The sequence below is a fragment of the Ambystoma mexicanum genome, chromosome 3p (assembly GCF_040938575.1).
Source record: "Ambystoma mexicanum isolate Mex_15411 chromosome 3p, UKY_AmexF1_1, whole genome shotgun sequence".
Lineage (NCBI taxonomy): Eukaryota > Metazoa > Chordata > Amphibia > Caudata > Ambystomatidae > Ambystoma > Ambystoma mexicanum.
In genome coordinates, this window is record NC_090925.1 from 847,407,655 (window position 1) to 847,427,456 (window position 19,802).

Below are 19,802 nucleotides of genomic sequence, written 5' to 3' on the forward strand. Positions count from 1 at the left end.
TGGAGTAAGGCGGCCTCCATGCTATTTCTCCTCTATAATGCAGCGTAACTACACATCCATGCTTCATACAATGACATTTATCTATTACTTCCTTGTAAAGCCTTCATCACCCCATTGCCCAGCTGTTAGTTTCCTCTACCGCTTTGCCAAACAAGGCATTCGGTTCCAACGGCATGAGCCATGCTTCATACAATGACATTTATCTATTACTTCCTTGTAAAGCCTTCATCACCCCATTGCCCAGCTGTTAGTGTCCTCTACCGCTTTGCCAAACAAGGCATTCGGTTCCACCGGCATGAGCCAGCCTGCATTATCTGCGGCGTCAAGGGTTGTCTTCAGAATGCAAACGGACACGGCCCTACCCTCCGACGCGATCTGGGCCAACTGACCCTTTAGTGGTTCCGGTGCGGAGTCAATGAGAGCAGCTACCTGCTCCCACTGGTGGCAATTATAGCTTGCCAGCAGAGTGGTGGTGTTGGCGATCCTTGTCTGGTAAGCGGAAGTGTAGGCTACTTTCCTTCCTAACCCATACATTCTTTTGCTCTCCTTGTCTGGGAGAGCCTCAGATGATGATAGAGGTGTCCCCGCTCTTTTTCTGGTGTTTGTGATTACCAAGGAGTTGGGCTTCAGTTGACCCCTTATGCAAAGAGGGTCTGACTGGGTGGCCCTGAACATCTTCTCAATTCTGGGGTTCACAGCTTTGGTGAGATTAGGAGTGAGAAGGGAAGGATCAATTCTATGTTGGATTGATTTGAGAATAGGAATAGGAATGGCTTGAGCAATGGGCCTTTTGTCCCCCACTAGCTCCTCAAAGTCCCTCTCTTCCTGCGCCCCCTGAGTATCTATGTGGAAGTGCTCTGCAGCTTTAGCCAAGACCTGATTTAGAAGGGGCTGTTAGCTATAGGTGAGTCAGTAACCTGTGGTTCCTTGCTAACCGGGGAGTCCATATTGTAGACTTCCGCATCGTCTTCCTCCTCCTCAGCCTGGCCCTCGTCATCTCCATAATACTCGATCCCAGGTTTGTCGTCCAGCACCAGTACGTCTGGGTCATCCTCATAATGTTGGTAAGGTTGAATATAGTAAGGGTCTGACGACAGTCCCTGAGCTGGTGTCTCAAGCCGAGATCTCTTATTAGGAGGCTGAGGGTCCTTGGATCCTGAAGGAGTAGCATAGGGGTATAGCTAAGAAAATGCTGTTGATTTTTTTCATAAAAATTAGCTAAGGAAGACCTTCTCCTCATCACCCTGTCTATGTCCTCAGTGCTCCATTCTCTGGAACTGGGGATGACAACCTCCTGTTGAGGTTCATCTTCTAATCCCATATCGTAAGGAGTGGGAGGGATGAGCCTGGGTGTAGTGACAGGGACAGGGGTCTTAGATTTGTCCTTATCTGACGACCTGTGTTTGTCCTTGTGTACCTGGGGTGCAGAAGTTGAATGAGTAGACTTTTTCTGCTGTTTGTCCCCTTTCCCGTGAGTGGAAGAGTGTTTCCCTGACGGTTTGGCTTTTTCGGAATCTTCAGACGCCTGGTGTCGAGATTCGGGGGTACTCTCTCTCTTTTGAGTGCGCACGTCGGGACTCGGAGGCAGACGCCGAACGGGCTGCCGGAGCCGACTATGGGTGTGCAGCTTGGGGATGGAGGTCGGTTTTGTCTTCTGACGAACGTACCTCTGTTACTTTAGGGAGCCAGGCACTCTTAGCAACTGTGGACGGTTGCCGTGTGTCGTGTGGCGATCTCGACCTGGAACGCCCAGAGGACACTGATTTGGTGGACCGCTCTCTTTGTGCCTCTTTCTTCCGTGAACTTGACACGCGTGTCGAGTCTCGGTTGGCCTTAGTGTTCTTAAGTCTAGAAGAAGATTGGGTAGCGCTCGTGTCGCCGGGTGTGTTGCCCATAACTGCCCTGCCGGACAATCCTCCGAGGTCGGGGACTAGCGCTTGGGTGTCTTTTGACACCCCTGTGCCCTTGGCGTCCGAAAGGGCGGCGTCGCTGCCATCACTGAAGGCACCCACCGCTTCCATGGCCTCGAGCTGCCTGGCGTGGTGGGCCCAACGTTTAGTGGAGTGGTCCTTGAGTGTTTTTGCTTAAAAAAGCCTCCACGCTCTGCAGTTAGCTTTGGGGTGGTCGCTCGGCAAGCAGAGATTACAGGTGGTGTGTTTGTCAACCCAAGGGTACTTGCGGTTGCACTTGGGGCAAAAGTTAAATGGAGTACTCTCCATATGTCACCTTATGGCAGCGGGCTAGTGTGTGTAGGAAAACAGTGTAGAGTATGTTTCCACCCCCCCACTCTCCCTACGTGCAGGGCCGAGGCCAGAGGCCTTCAGAGGCCCGGGCCGAGGCCAGAGGCTTTCCGAGGCCCAAAGTCTGTCGTGCAGCTCTCGACGGTTGTTTGTTCTTCGGACCGGTGTCGATCTTCGATGTCTCGACGTGGCAGTGAAAGAACGGGGAAATTAATATTGATTTTTGGCCAAATGGCTTAAAGCCAGGGAACTCCGCGCAATGCTTCCGACACGTATGGTGGAAAAAAACAATCTGAGGGTCCTACACGCGTGAGGGATCATGGGTACAGTGGACGTCACACTAGGGATAGTATTACTGGCACACCCTGTGTCGACGATCATTTTCGAGTTTTGAAAAACAAACTAATACGCCGCAGCTTCCACTAGATGTCGGCCTATGCACAGCATGTGATCTAAGCAGATTCCACAAGCCTCAGAAATATAAATATATATATACATACGAGAGAGAGAAAGAGAAAGAGAGAGAGAGAGAGAGAGAGAGAGAGAGAGAGAGAGAGAGAGAGAGAGAGAGAGAGAGAGAGAGAGAGAGAGAGAGAGAGAGAGAGAGAGAAAATGAATGTATGTATATCTGTGAAGTTACTCGCTGTAGTGACTACCATCCCTAGTCCAGAGTCCCCTTTCCTCTAATCTAATGGGACGTTGCATCCATCAGGATGGAATCAGAGCACTTCTTTGTAGCACCAGAAAAAGGTTGGTTCCCAATTTTTAAGTGCAGCCAAGTAAATTTGCAGCTTTAGCACTGTCTTTCCGAGCCTCACGACCGTTAGCCCTTTCCCGATCATCCAAGTTCAGTGATGTTATGACAAGTAAGAGGGGAAGGCGGATATAGCGAGGAAAGGAGACTCTGGCTAAGAGTATAGTAGTCACTTTGGTGAGTAACTTTCTTACTCCTACCTCCCAATCCCTTTCCTCTTTACTTCTGGGAGTTCCAAGCACTGGGAATTACTCGGTGGATGGACCAAATCTCACATTATTTGAAACTGCCTGACCAAACTGAGTGTCAGCCCTGGAACGCAGATCAAGACAGTAGTGTTTACAAAAAGCCCAGGTAGCTGCCCTAGCTGTGGACATCCAGGGAACATATTTCTTAAAGTAAATGAAGCCACCTTTGCTTAAACCAAATGGGCATTAATGCCTTTACATGAAGGGATGCCTAAAACTGAATAAAGCTTCTGAGATGTAGGAAACTATCCATTTTGAGATGGTAGCTTTAGAGGCCAGAGCTCCTTCCTGGGAGTTGCCCAACACTTTGAAATACAATTTCCTGATGTATAAGTGCCTTACAAATGCACAATAAATACATTAAATATACATAGGAAAAACAGACTTTAAGACATCCTGAAGGGGTAGAACTGAAGTGCTACATTTACATTTAAGTTATGGAGGAGCCTTTCCACATCGAAGATGGATTGAGCAAGAATACAGGTAAGGTTTGGTTGATATGAAGTTCTGTTACAACTTCAGGCAAAAATAAAGAGGCGTCCGCAGGACCACTTTGTCCCTCTTAAAGGATGCAAGATTTGAAATTAAGTTTTGATGGACAGGCAAGAATCTAACGGATGTCACCTGATAGTCAGCTCTTGGGAGTCGGGCATCTCCCAGTAAGCACGGGCTCGCACTGCGGAACCAGAGGTGAATACACAGCACACAACAAATCTAAGTTCCACATAAGATGCACACTAACTATTTGCCTATTATGTATGCTCTATTATGTTTAAGTGTGTCCTAATTCTTCTTTATTAACATTCTCAAACACTAAGTTAATCTCACATGCATGTTGGAAAGACAAAAGCTGGACTGGGGAGCCAAAAGTAGCTCCTGGTAGCTGTTGGTTTCAAGCTAACCAGGCTCTCGTAGGGTAGAATCAGGAACATATTAGCTCCCAGCAGTTTTGAACCCTGAGGATGTAAGAGGATGTGAAAAGTTCCTCAGTGCAAAGAGCCGGCAACTCACTAACTCTTCTCACCAAAGTGATGGCAACAAGAAAAGCCATAGTATTTAATGTCAATGGTGGCCATGGCTTCAAAAGGTTTATGGCATAACGTATTAAGCATCACATTAAGATCCCATTGAGCATGAGGGGGTTTAACCAGAGAGTAAAGATGAAGGAGAACATTAAAATAGAGTTTCACCACTGGATTTGATAAAGAGAAACAGAAAGAATCAGAACTTAAATATGCTTCCAGAGCCGAAAGAGAAGTCTTGCAGGAATCTATTTGCATACCCAATGGCCGCAAGTTTTGAAATAAATTAAAGAACCTGGTCTAAAGAAAATGGTAGGGTATTAATCCCTTTTTCCAGACTCCAGTAACAAAAAGAAGAGCCATTAGCTTTTCTACACAGCGAGCTTGAGTAGATGGTTTGTGCGCAGCTGTATGGCGTGAAGATTCGCTCCAGCTGAAATCTCTAGCCACAGAATATGAACTACTTGAAGCCATGTTCATCTCTAGATACTGCATTGTTTATTTGAATATACACTACTTTGTTCTCCATACATATTCAGCTGAAAAGCTTTTGGAACCAGGAAAATAGATGTCGATTCCTGGAAGTTTATGTCCCCCACTTCTATCCATTAGAGATCAGAGGTCAGACACTGCCAGATGATTTATCATTGCATCCTAATCTAGAGAAAAGGGGTCTGTACGAGGGACTGTCACTGAAACTGGGTTCCATTCATTAGATTCCCTTCATTCAACCACCAAATCAGATTGTGTCTCATCCCTGATGTCACAGGGACTGATTGAGATGGAAGGCCTCATGGTTGAGACCAAGCCTGTCTCAACGCTAGTGGCATTCCCCTCACCTTGAGTCTCGCCAATGGTACCACCAGGACACAGGAAGCTATTATGCCTAGTAGTCTCTGAAACCACCATGCCTTTATGTGGGTTGAATGCAGGAAAAGGGTGCAAAATAGATGCAGGTCCAGTACTCTTTCTTAACAAAAACGTGGCCATTGTCATATTCCAGCAAAATCCAATGAAAATCAGGTCCTAGGAGACAGAAATACAGGATTTCCTCCAGATCAATGACAGGCCGAGGCGGTAAAGGACAAAGTAAGTACTGGAGATGGATACTTACCAGTCAAGGACAATGGGACCTGGGAAGCCAATCTTCCAGCATAGGACATACATCAACTCCTTGACAGCCAAGGAAGGCCTTATTTGTGCTATCTGGGAACCCCATTGATCAAATTGGGGTATCTCCATTCCCAACACCAATTGGGCTGGTAAGTTGGGGATGACAGCTACTGTCAGATGTATTTCGTTACCCAGGATGATAATAGGCATGATCATGCAAAAGAATGAATACTGATGAAATGGGGAGTTAAGAAATACTAAGTAACAGAGTTGTTGCATATCAAGAGATACGTTCTCGAAAGTCTATGTAAGAAGAAAGGAAGCCAATTATAAAAAATATGGGGAGCTACGCGAGATGACAAATTGTGAGCAAAATAGCATTTAGCAAGCTACGCGAGACGTGAATTATGAAGAAAATAGCATTTAACAAAAGGGGAGTTACGCGAGAGGTTAAGTATGAGCACAATCCGCAAGAAAGACTGTTAAGAATGAAAATAAGCAATCTGCTGATATTGAATACCGAACTGAATGAAAATAAGCAGACTGCTAATATTGAATACCAAACTAAATGAAACCGCAAACTGCTAACATCGTATATTTAACTGAATGAAACAGTAAGACTGCTAACCTAGAATACCAAATTGTTTATTGAAAATTGAACGGCACAAAGAGAACTCAAGATTCCTGGTTGCGTGACCTGTAATGGGTGGATCGTGTGATCCAACAAATGCACCAAAACCAGATCATTCCTTTATGTTGAATAATTAACTGCTGGAAGAGATTTCAGGGTTGCCCATTGCGTGACCTGTAATGAGTGCACCGTGCCGTCTAACAACTACGCCAAGACCAGAGAACCCCTATATGCCAACAAGGAAACCTTCTATTGTGTCAAAAGGAAAACTACCATTGGTGCATATTAAACTTGGGAAAGGTAACCCTGAGCTGTGAAGAATTGTTGAAACACAGTTTTGCTGCCCTGGAACTATATTGCACTTGGGCAAGGGAATCCTGACATTTAGAAAGGTGTGGACATTTATGACTTTAAATCCAAAAGAAGCTAACCTGAACTTTGAGCTGAACTTGTTCACATTTGGGGAAAAGAAGCTAAAGAGTAAGCCTGGGTTGGAAATAGCCCAGATCTTCACTTTTGGAACACTATTTAGTTTATGGTTGACATCCCTATACATTGTTTTGTCTTAGTTGTGAGGGCAAGCATAGGTTTTGGACACAGATAGACTTTTCAGTTGGACATACTGACACAGACTATTTCTTTAGGTAGGGAAGTCCCACCTTAGCATACGGCAAGTTAGGCGTTAGACCATTTTGAAAAGCCTACCGTTACATATTGAATCTGTTGTCTCTGCGTCCTTCCATGATGCCAACCTCACAAAAGACAACACTAATGTTATAGAACAGGTACACAGGTGTGCTGGTCTCGTCTCGAGAGGATAGCTCAGTGGCAATTTGCTCGCCTTGAAAGCAACACGACACAGTGCAACAAAGGGTTCGATCCTCAGGCCCGCGCTTAGAAACCTCTGGGTATTAAGCGCGTTATAAATAACTTATAATATCATATCATAGTGTTCCCTTGAACCTTTGGGACGTTTGTAACCTGTACCCACTCAGGTGCTTCAATGGAAACACAATTTTGTACAATTCATGAGAACTTTAGGCATCTCTGCTGTTGATTTACATGTGATCTCTGGCTCCTCACCAACTTTTATCCATTTTAGGGGTGTCTAAGAGTGCAGAAGTCGGACACAGGAGTGGCATATTTATTTGGGCAAATACTTTTATTAACAAAGAACAAGGTTGGTAAAATACCTCTCTATCCTTAAACACTATGAGGGGTTTCCCTGCCTCAAAGTAAGCTAATGAAAATGTCAGGAAGTCTGAAAACAAACAATCTCTCACTGTTGTGTCAGAAGCCTATTTTTGCCCCCAATACATTCCAAGGTAACTGTTCAAGGGCATTCTTTATCAAAGTAAACAATGGTCCGTATGTTCTCAATAAACAGAAATGATCCCAGATTAACTCGTAGTAGGGCGACAAGAGAAACGTTCAAAAACCACAAAGTTCCAATTTCACGCGTTGAGTTCCTTTCCACTAGACTTATTCTTCCAACAAGAAGCCGGATCACAGATAAGGTAAAGTCTCTATATTTCCAGTCTTTATTCCCTATTGTCTCCATGTGCTTCTCTGCCAAGTTTAGATTTCACCTTATTGTTCCCAGGGTCTCCCTGGTTTTCAATCCTCTATTTTGGTGTGAGTGAAAAGATAAATTGGCGTCTTCTCTTGCCAAACTGGGTAGTTTTCAATAAATGTCTTTCACAGGGTCCCAGGCACTTAGATCATGGTTTCTGAAGTGGGTGCGGGTCCCAGACTCGCACAGAGGGATTATTCCACCTTGGTTTGCTCGCCCGCCAAGTGAGCAACTAGCTTTGGTTCTCTTTTCGGGTCCCAGACCCTCACTTTTGGATGCAGGTCCCAGACTCACACTGTGGCGTTACTCCCCCTCGGTTCACTCTTCTGCCAAGTGCGTACCTATCTTTGATTCTTTTCTTGGGTCCGAGACCCTCTCTTTTATCTCTTTGGATTATTCACAAACTTCTCCAGACCCCTACCAACATCTGGTAAACCTGTGTACCTGTTCTTTTTTTCTTAAACGGTACCAGCATTTCCCCAGTCACTGTGTTGCTTGCTGAGATTCTGACAGCTTTTCGGAGAAAGGCACGTTCGGCAGCACTTCGGGCGGCGTCTTTCCCTTCCTGTCTGCACTGCAAGTGGTTGAGCAGAGCTCAAGTAGCCTCAAGGTAAGTACTGGCATCAACACAGTTGGTCCGTCGAACCTGGACCTTCATCAGCCTTTCCTCTACTTCGCTCCCTGGTTTCGCGTTCGGCTTCCCCGAGTCTTTGGGCATTTCAGGTTTGTCAAGAGTATCACAATGCTGAACCTTTCAATAAAGTATATTAGTTCTCCCTACGGGGGTGGGGGGCATTTGGTATTGGAGAAGGGGTTAGGGCTCTCAAGGCAGATAACAACCACGTTCCCTGAGAATAATTGCCCCTAATTCCATAGGGGGCTTCCCTCCCCATGTGACCATCCCACAGTATGCCACTCCAATGCAGATTATGTACTGTGGATGCACCACCCTGGCCCCATGGGAAAGGTCCCCCCCTGGGGAAGAAGAGACAACATCCCCAGATTCGTCACAGGGTGCTTTCTTCCTCCATTGCCCCATGCCACCTCTTTAATTATGGCCACACTACCCCAATCAATCAGAGGAGACGTTGTGTTTTATTAGGGTGGTTGGGGGATCCATGTCAATATGCAGCATGACCTTTATGCCAAGTAGTCCCACTAAGTTCTGTTTGTCCTTTTGTGCCGAGGTGATGGTTCATTAGTGACTAATGGGCTAACCATTAATGGATGGAAGATTTTGAGTTAATCATATCCATTGGCATTGCTCTTGGCAACCCTCTAGGTGATTGCTTTTCAGCCTGCCTTGCCATTACAGAGGGGGAAGACCATATGCAAATCAGGCTTAGTACCAACCCAAAAGAGGTTTACATCAGTACTAAGCTCAAGTTGCTTATAATAAAAGTAAAGTTTCAAGTGAATATCAAACAACTTGAATACTGTAAAAGATCTGAAAACCAGTTTGTACAAAAAAGTGAAACCTAAAAAATGTTCATGTTAAAAAAGTCGAAGAAGGAGGGGCTGCGATTATTTTTCCCTAAATGTTATTATGTTTTCATAAATTATAAATTTCAACTCATTATCTAAAGACTCTCTAAATTTGGGTTCTAAACAAGATCATAATCACATAGTGACCCACGATTACCAACTTCATTATGACCCATCCACGCCTGTCAATTGAGTTTTATCCAGCGATTAATTATCTTATTACTCGTACATTCCGTCTCCTTTCCGCCATACATATGGGACGTTCCATTTGGACGGGACCGCAGCACTTTTTTGTAGCATCAAAAAACATGTGTCCTTTTTTGTTTTGGTGCGCAGCATGTGCTGCTTTAGCCCTGCATTCCTGTGCTGCACCCTGGCTCTTAGTACTTTTCTCTGCAAAGTCGGGATTGAACACTAACGTAGCACCTGCATGCTATACTATTTTTTCTTGTTATAATTTAACTTCCTGCAAACTACCTTTTCTCTATACCGGTGCATAAATGGTTTGTATTGGGTGTTTACTGTGGACGCCTGTGTGCGGAGGCAGATCTCCATAACTTTTGCCAGGAGTCTCTGCGTTCAGAGCATCAGTGGAGGTCCTGACTATCGGTTTGAGCACTCAAGTGAAGACTTCAAGGTGGAAGGATGCTATTCATTGTGTTCCTCCAGATCACCTGAAAGCATTCATAGAAGAGAAACATTGCTGTCTGTTGAGTACTTTTCTTTTTAGGGCACCCCAGCCAGGTGACCTCTTCCTGGGGGCATCACGATCAGGGAGAGGTCATGTAGACCCTAGCCTTCCTGGGGTCTTGTCCAGAGGTACCCCTGGAATCGGGAGGTTCCTCAGAGGGGCCAAAAGTATCAGGTGCGCCCCGAGGTTCCCCTTGCAGGAACTAAAACAGCCACCAGCATGGCCCAAGATGCCCATCTTGGGGCTAAAGCTACTGGAGTAACATCCACTTATCCCCAGAAAGAGCTAAGAAGAGTACAATCCGCAAGTGCTACCAGGATCCAATCAAAATGGTAGCTCTTTAGAATGTTGCAGCGACTGCCATTTCCTTGACATCTTCCACTCCTATGCTCATTGATACCAGACCTAGATTGTAGCCGAGTGCTTCTTTGGGCAGGGACACCTTTTCTCCAAGGGTTGAAAGGAACCCACACAACAGAATGTTGTTGCCTTTGACGTTATCCCTTTTTCCCACTTCATCCTTATTAGAGTATGTGGTCCTGTGGCTAGGAGAACCTTCATGGCAGCTGGTAGTTGAATCTTGGAGGCAGAACCCTTTCAACAGAACTTGCAAGAGACTGTTTTCACAAAATGTCAAACCTGTCAATTATTTTAGAGATAGATTCAGGAAATGTCTTCCACAACCACAGGAGTGGACTAAACCCCCCTGCCTCCCCTCATCCGGCACTGTGTCCTCCAGAACCAAAGGAGCCCGAACCCACATACTCGCCACAACCGATGAGTCGAACCAACAGAACCTCTGGCTTAAAAAGGCATTACTGATACAGGCAGAGGAGGATGAACCTTAATTTTCCATCCTTGCTTTCCATTATAGTTTTGGACATCGTGTCCTATTTGGATATTCTGTGGCCAGAATTATGCCCACTCCCTCAAAGGTGGGAGTCTTAGTGGGCGTTCTATCCCTGAAACTCAAAACTTGGGACCAGTCATGACTTTTCTTGTAAGAGGACGTTCTGGAAGAAGCCAAAGAATTGTGGGTAAAGGCACATTCAGGGCCACACATTAACAAAAGCATAGATTCCAGATACAGGCTTCTTCCATTTGGTGAAGTACCAATAACAATTTGCCTGCCGCTATGCTCCACATTCAGCAGCTGCTACGCTCTATTCTTAGTCTTTTGACAAGAGGATAAAATCCTTGAAGGAGTGGGAAAGAAAATATTTTCTAATTCGGCACTGATGCTTAGACCAGTCAACACTGAATTCAAATTAACCGTGTCCAATTTGAAACTCTTGAGGGAGTTGTCGGAGTTCAAGTAATATATTCCACAGGAGAAACTCTTATTTTTAAAACCAGACAAACTGATGCTAGAATTCTCTCACAAGACTTCCTGGAATCTGCAGCACATCATTTAGATACCTCAGCTAGAGGATTGGCAATAGGAGTGGATACATGCTGTCGGGCATGGCTATATGTGCCCAAATTTGCAAAAGGCATTCAGAATAAGGTCCTTGACCTTTCTTTTGAAGGTGAAGACTTCTTTCAAAGCTGAACTGATGGGCTCACAAATAGAAACACAAGTACCTTAATGACCAAGTCTGTCTCTGTTTGACCAGACCCACTGGCCTGAAGTCTGCTTTTTCGCAAAGGTCTGATTTTTGCTCAAGATCCTTTACAGGGTTTTGTGGGTTTCAAGACTGCAAATCCAGAAAGCCAGATCTCTCTCACACCGTTGAAAGCAGCTCAGGACTGTGGGTCAAGGCTTCTTCGCCCTCTTAATTTCCAAAGGGTGTCTTCTACCACCACTAACAAAAGTTCAGAGTGGTTTTCAGGGTTGGTCCCATGGAACTCTGGTGGGGAGGAAGGGTACATTTCCCACCATCTGGAATCAAAGAGGACCATAATCTCAGATGCACTTTGATCCTCAGTGACTTTCAAAGGCTTCCACTATTAACCCATCCCTATGCATCTGCTCTGCCACCCTGTCTCCCAGAATTGGATACCAATCTCTGCACAGAGATTGAAAAACTTCTCTCCATGAAGGCAAGTTCCACTGGCTGAGAAAGGCAAGGGATTTTATTCTCATCTCTTTACAGTGCCCAAACCCAAACAGGCTGGCCTGAGCACTATCCTAGACCTATCGGTTTTCAACTTTCAACTGCCCCCAAAAGAAATTCAAGATGATCGCCCTCTCACAGATCATATCTACTCTTCAACAGGGAGAGTGGCTCGATGTAGTGGATCTAGAGGATTTGTACCTCCACATTATGCCATTGCCCCAACATTTCTTACTTTCTCAATTAGGGACAATCATTTTCAGTACCAAGTTCCCCCTTTTGGTTTGAGGTTCGCGCCAAGGGTTTTTACCAAACGTATGTTGGTGATAGTGGCCTTCTTTGGCATTTGAGCTTGTGGGTAGGCTTCAAGATGGCCATGCACACAGCCTACTCTTTTCTCAACCTTTTTTCCTCCATTTATGGGTAAGTAATTCTGCTAGCAAAGCACATTTTCTTCTCGCACTAGCTAGTTGCATCCCACGAACAATCCCCAAGGACCCTCCAGCCAGGTGATCCTCCCTCGCTCATCCACCTACAGGGTTGCGATCAAAAAAGCGATGACCCTTTCCTGGCCACCTGCGTAGAGGATCCAGGGTGAGTAAATGTGAGGAGGCCCTCAGGTTTCTCACAAATTACAGTAAGAAAAGAAAAGTCACAGACAACAGAAATACCCCTATTAAAAGTATTTCATTCCAAAGTTAAGGTTCAATTGTGGAAGGAGATTTGCTTAGCAAGTAACGAAATAACTGAAATAACTGAAAACAATTGCATGGAGTTTTCAAAACAGAATATGGCCAGTAACGTAGAAAAAATGAACACCTTCCTTTCAGGCAATTAAAGTTTGGCAAGGAAACAGATGAAGAATCGTACAAGGAAGAGGAAATTAAATGCATGAATTAGAAACATCTTACAAAAAGACAATCATTATTTATATTAGCAAAAGTTTTTTAAAAAGCATCTCAAAAGTGAAATAATACCAAACTAATTCAGGAGCAATTGATGCTATAGTCTGAGAAATAAACTTGAGACTACAATATAGAGCTACACTGTGGGATTATGTCCTAAAGAAGCTTCACACTTCTATAGCGGTATAACCCTTTTCTGCCCAAGTAGCGCTCCATGCTTTAAAAGGTTGCAATGTTCATGCTATAAAACATGGTACAAGTCCATATTACATAAATGTAAATAAATGTAAAATGTAAGAAAAAAAAGAGGGCAATACCATACTGGTGCATTTACATTTTGTTTACTCTTTAACCATACCTTTATGTTTTTTAAATGCAGTCACAGTTAAAGCTTCATTATTCTGAGTGCATATTTACTGCATAACACTTATATGCAGGCCAGCGATTGTTCAATGTCATGGAACAATCTCTGCCCAAACACATCCACCTAAATAAAAACTTTTTTTAAATTTTTTAAAACATGGCCTGTAAATGAAAACCTTCAAAAATTCATTGAATCGCAGGAGCAAAAAGGATAGTACTTGCAAAGATATAACCATATTCTGTGTTGAATTGTGGAATTGAGTCACTTCTCCAAAGAAGGGAGCCTTTTCTTGTGAGGCTAGGGAGGTGAACCCGCTACGCAATAATCCCCAAAGGGGTATCGGAAAGCGGGACCTCAAAGGGAGAGACTCCACTCTTGGAGACAAGGACTCCTATTCCGCTTTCTTTTGGATCAACAGTAACATAAGGCCTTCAGAAAAACCCCATCAAACCAAACAGATTGTTAATGTGCCGTAAGACCCAAGATCCAATCTGAAGAAATATCTGGCAAAACTACCATGAAGAAGGGTGAGGGCATAATATCAATCAGTCAGTGGTTGGAAACCAGCAATACAGTGATGAGTAAAAAATGAGCAAGTAATGAAGAGTGCTCAACTGGAAGAGAAAACGGACTAAAATTCTCCACTGGGGAAGACCAGCAATGTATCATAAAAAGGGAAGAAGGACTACTGTCAGAGAAGTGAAGCGAGAAGCACCAAAGAAACAGAAAGCCGAGGAGAACAGGGGAAGAAAACCCCAAGAAAGAGAGCTAGTCTCGAGTGGTGGCGTGACCTGTAAGAGGTGGACTGTACAGTCTAGCAACCACGCCAAGACCGCTGTAAGGCTGGCCCGCGGACAAGAAGCAGAACGAGTCGGAGTGAAAGCCAAAGCCGCCTTACATCAAGAAAAGTCCCTTTGCTACAAGCAGGCTCGCTTACTCCTACCCGTGTAAAGCAAGGTAACTGTGATGGCTGGAGACCCGGGTGGGAAAAAGGGAATAAAGAGTACCTTCAGCCTACTCGCCCCACTGAATGGCCAGAAATTAAGGATAGTGAGAAACATTCAGGGACTTAGCCTAATCGTTCCAGTGAATAGTCCAATATGAAGAAGGGGGAACTGCATCACGGGACTCACCCCACTCGTCCCAGTAACACGAGAGGGAACCAAGAGAGTGAGAATCATTATGAAACGCATTTAACTCATCTCAGCAATATAAGAAGTAACCAAGAGAATAAGAATATGTGTTGGGTCTAATATAATTGCCACAAAGAGAAAACCAGAGAAGGAGAAACTTGATGTCAGACTTTTTTTCATGATGAACTAGAGAACTAGAGGAATACAGAGAAAAGGAACAAATTAAAGAGGGATCCAAGATCTCTAAAAATGTCAGAGAAAGACAGACTTTCAGAGACCCTTCAGAAAAACATTTTAAGAGATTCCAAAGTAAAAAACGCCAAGAAGGAGAACTCTATAAAGAGGACAAAAAGGGGAATCAAAGACTTGGAAAAGTTCTCTAGAGGAACTGTACAAGCTAGTTCAAGAGATAGCCAAAAACTATCATAAAATGATCTACTAAGGCAGGGGAAGCATATCCAGGAGAAGTGAGGCATTCTCCTCTGCTTTTTTTGTTTTGTCTTAGTGGTAAGGTCAGTGCCATTTAGTTTTAGACAGAGGACAGACTGTTTATTTTGGACTTCACAACAGACAACGAGCACCTTAGTTAGTTTGGTTAGGCAGGGAAATCCACAGCTTAGATATAGTGAAGCATTTTTACTTATTATTTCAATAAAACATTTGCAAGAGTGCGCAAAACCGGTCTGCCGCCTCCTCCTGGCCTTCCACAATACCAACAGTGTCTGCTTACACATTTCAGGGGTGAAAACCTTTTTTTTTTTTTTTTTTTAAAGGATCTGCAATGTGAGGATTATGAGAAATATTTTAGATAAATAAAAAGATTCTTAGGATTTCAGACAGAATGTTGCAAGACAATGCACATTTTTGTAGCCACAAGACCTTGTTTGACCACCATGGGAAATGTCAATAACCCTGGGGTAAGGCGGCCTCCATGCAATTTCTCCTCTATAATGCAGCGTAACTACACATCCATGCTTCATACAATGACATTTATCTATTACTTCCTTGTAAAGCCTTCATCACCCCATTGCCCAGCTGTTAGTTTGCCACTAGGCTGGCTCAAATGGATGGACCACTTACCAAATTGATATGCATGTGTAAAATGAGGCCACTGTTCATGTGCAACGAATCCCAAGATGCTGTCACTTCTCCCTTTTGGGGAGTCCCTTCCTATGAGGCCAGCATGGTAAGGTCACAACCCGATAGTCCCTGTGGGGGTCGTACTCAACAGGAGGATCTCATGGGACGGGACCTTCCCTCTAGGGACAAAGGAGAACATCTCGGGAGAATGTGGTATATAGCCATTCTCCACCCCTTCACTCCTTAAGCCCCACTTCCATCAGAAAGTATATTGAGAGTAGGCCCATGTACTTCTCTAACACATGTAAGAATGAAATAACCAAATGCACTGGGACAAGGAAGATCTTTGAGAACCCTTAGGGTTTGCCTGACCCAAGTACTAGGACGAGGTGGCCAGTAGGAGGAATACAGACTGACATGACAACTACAGCTACAGGTGTTGATGTTGCACCAGGCTGGAGCCTATGCCATAAAGGGGAAACAGAGGACAAATGCTTGTTTTCAGCCCGCGACTAACACGTTTTAAATCGTGTTCAGAGAAGAACCAGGTGGTGCAGCGTAAAAAGGCGAGCGGAAAAAGGCGAGCAGCCATGCAAGTCCAGAGGTCGAGCTAGAAGCCATCTCCCCATCAATCCTGACAAACAGTGCGGTGGCACGACCAGGTGGACCGGACAGTCTGGTGACAGCGTCAATACCGTGAAGCAGAGAAGCCTAGTGCAGACCTAAGCAGCCGACAGACCAAGGGAGAAGAAACGCTGGTGCTGCCATTGAGATGCCCGATCCCAGGAAGAACCAGAGAGCTACCCAATCCCAGTGACAGGTACAATGAAGTTCGGGAGGCCCGGTAGGGACTTCAGGGAGGCGGCGAGAGGGTCTTGCATCCGAGGAACGCTTCCTCGGCCCAGTAGTCTAACGAAAACCAATGACCACCAGTGAAGGGTCTGGGACCCGAATGTGAAGATTGAGAGAGTCAGTGTAGAAGGGAAAACCTGAGGTATCTTCTTTGCGGTCATACATGGCAGGAGAGTGATCCAAGTGGGTCAAACGGGAGAGAGAGAGAGAGAGAGAGAGAGACAGTGAGACAGAGAGAGAGAGAGAGACAGAGACAGAGAGAGACAGAGAGAGACAGAGAGAGAGAGAGACAGAGAGAGAGAGAGACAGAGAGAGAGAGAGAGAGAGAGAGAGAGAGAGCGAGAGAGGGAGGCCTGGGACCCAAAATCAGAAAGTAACACAAGTCATCTTCTTTGTTGCCGTACTTTGTAGCGAGGGATACGAAGTGAGTCCAATCAAAGAAGAGGAGACGCTGGGGACATGGACCCTTCTAACATTGGAGAACTGTGTGTTTGAAGCTATGTGACACTTAGACCAGGGAAAGGGAGACATTTCCCCCTGGTGGTGTTAAACTGTGAAAACCAAAGTGAAAGAGAGGCAATGTGAAGGGAGTCATTCTACTGGTAACCAAAGCTATAAATACTTTCTGATACAGAGTGTTAAAAGATAGGCTGTGGGTCTGCCAAGGAAAAGTGCTTGAACTTTGCCTTTTTGCACTGGAGGTTAATTTTGACCCAGGAAAGGGAGTCATTCCCCTAAGAAAAAGTCAAAGACTAGAAGTGGACTTTTATCGCCAGTCCAGAAGAAGGGAGCCATTCTTCTGGACCAAGAAGATCTACTTTATCTTTAGTTTTGAGTGTAAGGGACAGACGCAGGGTTTTTGACACAGCACGGTGGAATATTGATTTACACAGACATTCAGACAGAACCCTTAGTGTTTTAGTTGAGGCAGGGAAACCCCTCTTAGAGTTGGGGAAAGTTAGGTTTCGATTTATTTTCTTGACAAATACAAGTCTATATCAATCACTGTTCAACCTGCATGTCAGTGACCTCCTTCTGCATGCTTACACATGCTATCTTAGTTTATGCAGTTAGCCTTTGGACATTGGGAACACCTTCATCCTTTCGACATGCTGAACTGCTATTAAAATAAACATTTTAGATGTACACTGCACAAACACATTATGCCACAGATTCTTGAAAGACGCACTGAGAAATTGTCTCTATTTTTACATAGGGATCGAATGTACGTGTTTTTCGAGTATTGAACTGATCTATTTCTTTTCATCTGTTTGAGCTAATCTCTGTTAAGCATTTTTCTGTTTCACATATGTAGTTTTTGAGCCTATAATGAGAGGGCAGGCAGCCAGGAGCGGAACTTAGAAAAACCTTTATTCAAGATACATGAATCAATGGAAAATAAACAGAGGTTCAAGAATGCTTCTTCTTCTACTTCTTTCTAAAATAGGGATGGGGCTTCACGACTTTGCAGCTAGTCCTCGTAAGCCCACAGCGTCTCGGGTGCAGCTCTCTCTCTCTCGAAGTCCTACAAGAGAATGGCAAAGAGACACACAGTCCATCAATTCTGTCCACCTTATATAAGGGTTGGAGTCTAGGTAGCCAATCAGTGCGTACTTGTCCTGATGTTCTATAAATTCTCCCATAAGCCCCGCCCCCTTTCTCTTATGTTGAAGGTTGCCCTCCTGCCTGGCCCGTCAAGCTCGGAACCCCGCAGGAAACCCGTGTCCCGATGTGAGCCGGTACCCCCGTGGTCTCTGGAACACCACATGAAGGTGAGTGTTGGTGGAGGAACCGAAAATAGCATTCGGCTTCCCGCGTCTCCTGTAACGGCCTCTGCCGCATTGGGAGCGGAACAGCGTTTTGATAAAGCATCGGGTTCCCGGGAAGGCGTATGGCCCGACCATCCCTGTTCCTGTGGGTCCGTTCGCCGGAACGCACATTCCCCGGGTAGTCCACACACAGGGAAGCAGTGACAGCCGGAGTACTCCTGTCCGCGTCTCTTCTGGCGCCGTCTTCTGGGGTCTCGCGACTGTCAGTTGCCGGGTTATATTCGCTCATATGCTCCTGACCTCGCTGTTCCAGTCCCGAAAGTTTGGTCACCTCTCTCTCAGGTGGTTTTCCCTCCATCTGGTGGTGTGCACTCGGTGTTGGTTGATTACCTTCTCGCCTTTTCCCTTCCATGCCTTTCATAACCTTCCGTTCACAGAGCCTCTTGTCCAAATGTGTTCAAAGGTGTACTCCTTTAATTTAAGACTGGTTGATGGACAGTCTGCATACAATTTAGCTGAATAACATTGGAATGTGTTTTGCACGGTCCCCAATAGCTCAACTTCACTTTAGAGCGAAGGCATTGCTTGATATGCTGTCTGGTACATGCTGCAGAGGTTATAGATTATTAGTACTCTTATCGGTTAAAGTATACAAAATACTCTCAATCATGTTAGTTCATTTTGAGGTGCGATTCCACCTTCCATTTGTATCCACTCTCCACTTTGTCTATATGTGCACAAGCACCTGCAGAGGGATGATCAACATATCTTTGGGAGAGAAGGATTCTTCATTTTAGTCTTTGTATGCATTTCTTTAAAGATTCATCGGAAACTATACAAACGTTTTTGTTAGCCCCTGCTTTAATATTTCTCGTTTTGACCATTGTAGTTAGTCTCTGTCCAGTAACAGGTAGCAATAGTTATTTTTAAATGCCAGGTCATTTGCACAAGTTCAAGCTCTCACAGCAAAGAAATACCCTGTGGTCACTTGAGTCCACTAGTGCAGAGTTCTACCCCCTCAGCTTCAAAATATCAGTAGTTCCAAGAGGGCTTGCGCGTGGCCTTGTTGGACCAGGAGCAGGATTTCTGTTGCTATCACTCTATTTAAATAGAATATCTGTTGTAGTCAACCAACACTGAAATAGCACATTCAGTTCAGTGCTACCAGCAACGTATGGACGCCGTCCGACAACATACTGCCCATGTGCTTGCACAGATGCAAACGTTTTGTTCTCAAGGTCGAAACCGGTGGAACTCCCTGCTGCCCAATCTGCACGTCTGAAGCTCAAAAAAAATGACTTCAGACTACAGATCCTGAGGTGTGAGCACCTTGGTCACACATTCCTTACTTAGGATTTCTTAATTGCTCCATGTTACGTGGGGTACATACTGCGGTACAACGTCATTTCATTGCCGGATGTTTTTTCGCTGGGTTTTTGACAGCAGATTTTTTTTCGAAAAAAATCATCACATTTTTTGGGGGGGTTAAAAAAAATTATATAAATTGGGTGTGGGTGTATGGGGATATACATTTTTTAAAGGGAATGAGGGTTAGTGGGGTAACCCCCCCCCACCCCAAAATAAAAAATTTGATGTTTTTTAAAAAAAATCAGCGGTAAAAATACCCGCGAAAACACACCCCGCGATGAAATGACATGGAACCCATACTGCACTCCTGGGGTTTGCTTATACCTACCTTACTTTTACTTCTGTCCATTTTAGTCAAATGAAGTGACCCAAGGCTACAACTCCCAAGCAATTATTGGAAAATTGAAAGTCCAGTACTTGGACACAGCAGGGTTTGAAATTGATGGGAACTGGGAGTCATTTAGCTCCTGCTTGTAGCCTAGAACAGCCTGATTAGCTTGGCACCAACAGTTACCAG

At 44.7% G+C, this 19,802-nt stretch overlaps 1 protein-coding gene across 2 annotated transcripts in view; it reads right to left on the reverse strand.

Moving 5' to 3' along the window:
• Positions 1–19,802, reverse strand: part of LOC138580990 (serine/threonine-protein kinase NLK2-like) — a 487,111-nt gene that overhangs the window by 257,206 nt on the left and 210,103 nt on the right. The gene's annotated exons all lie outside the window — the stretch shown is intronic.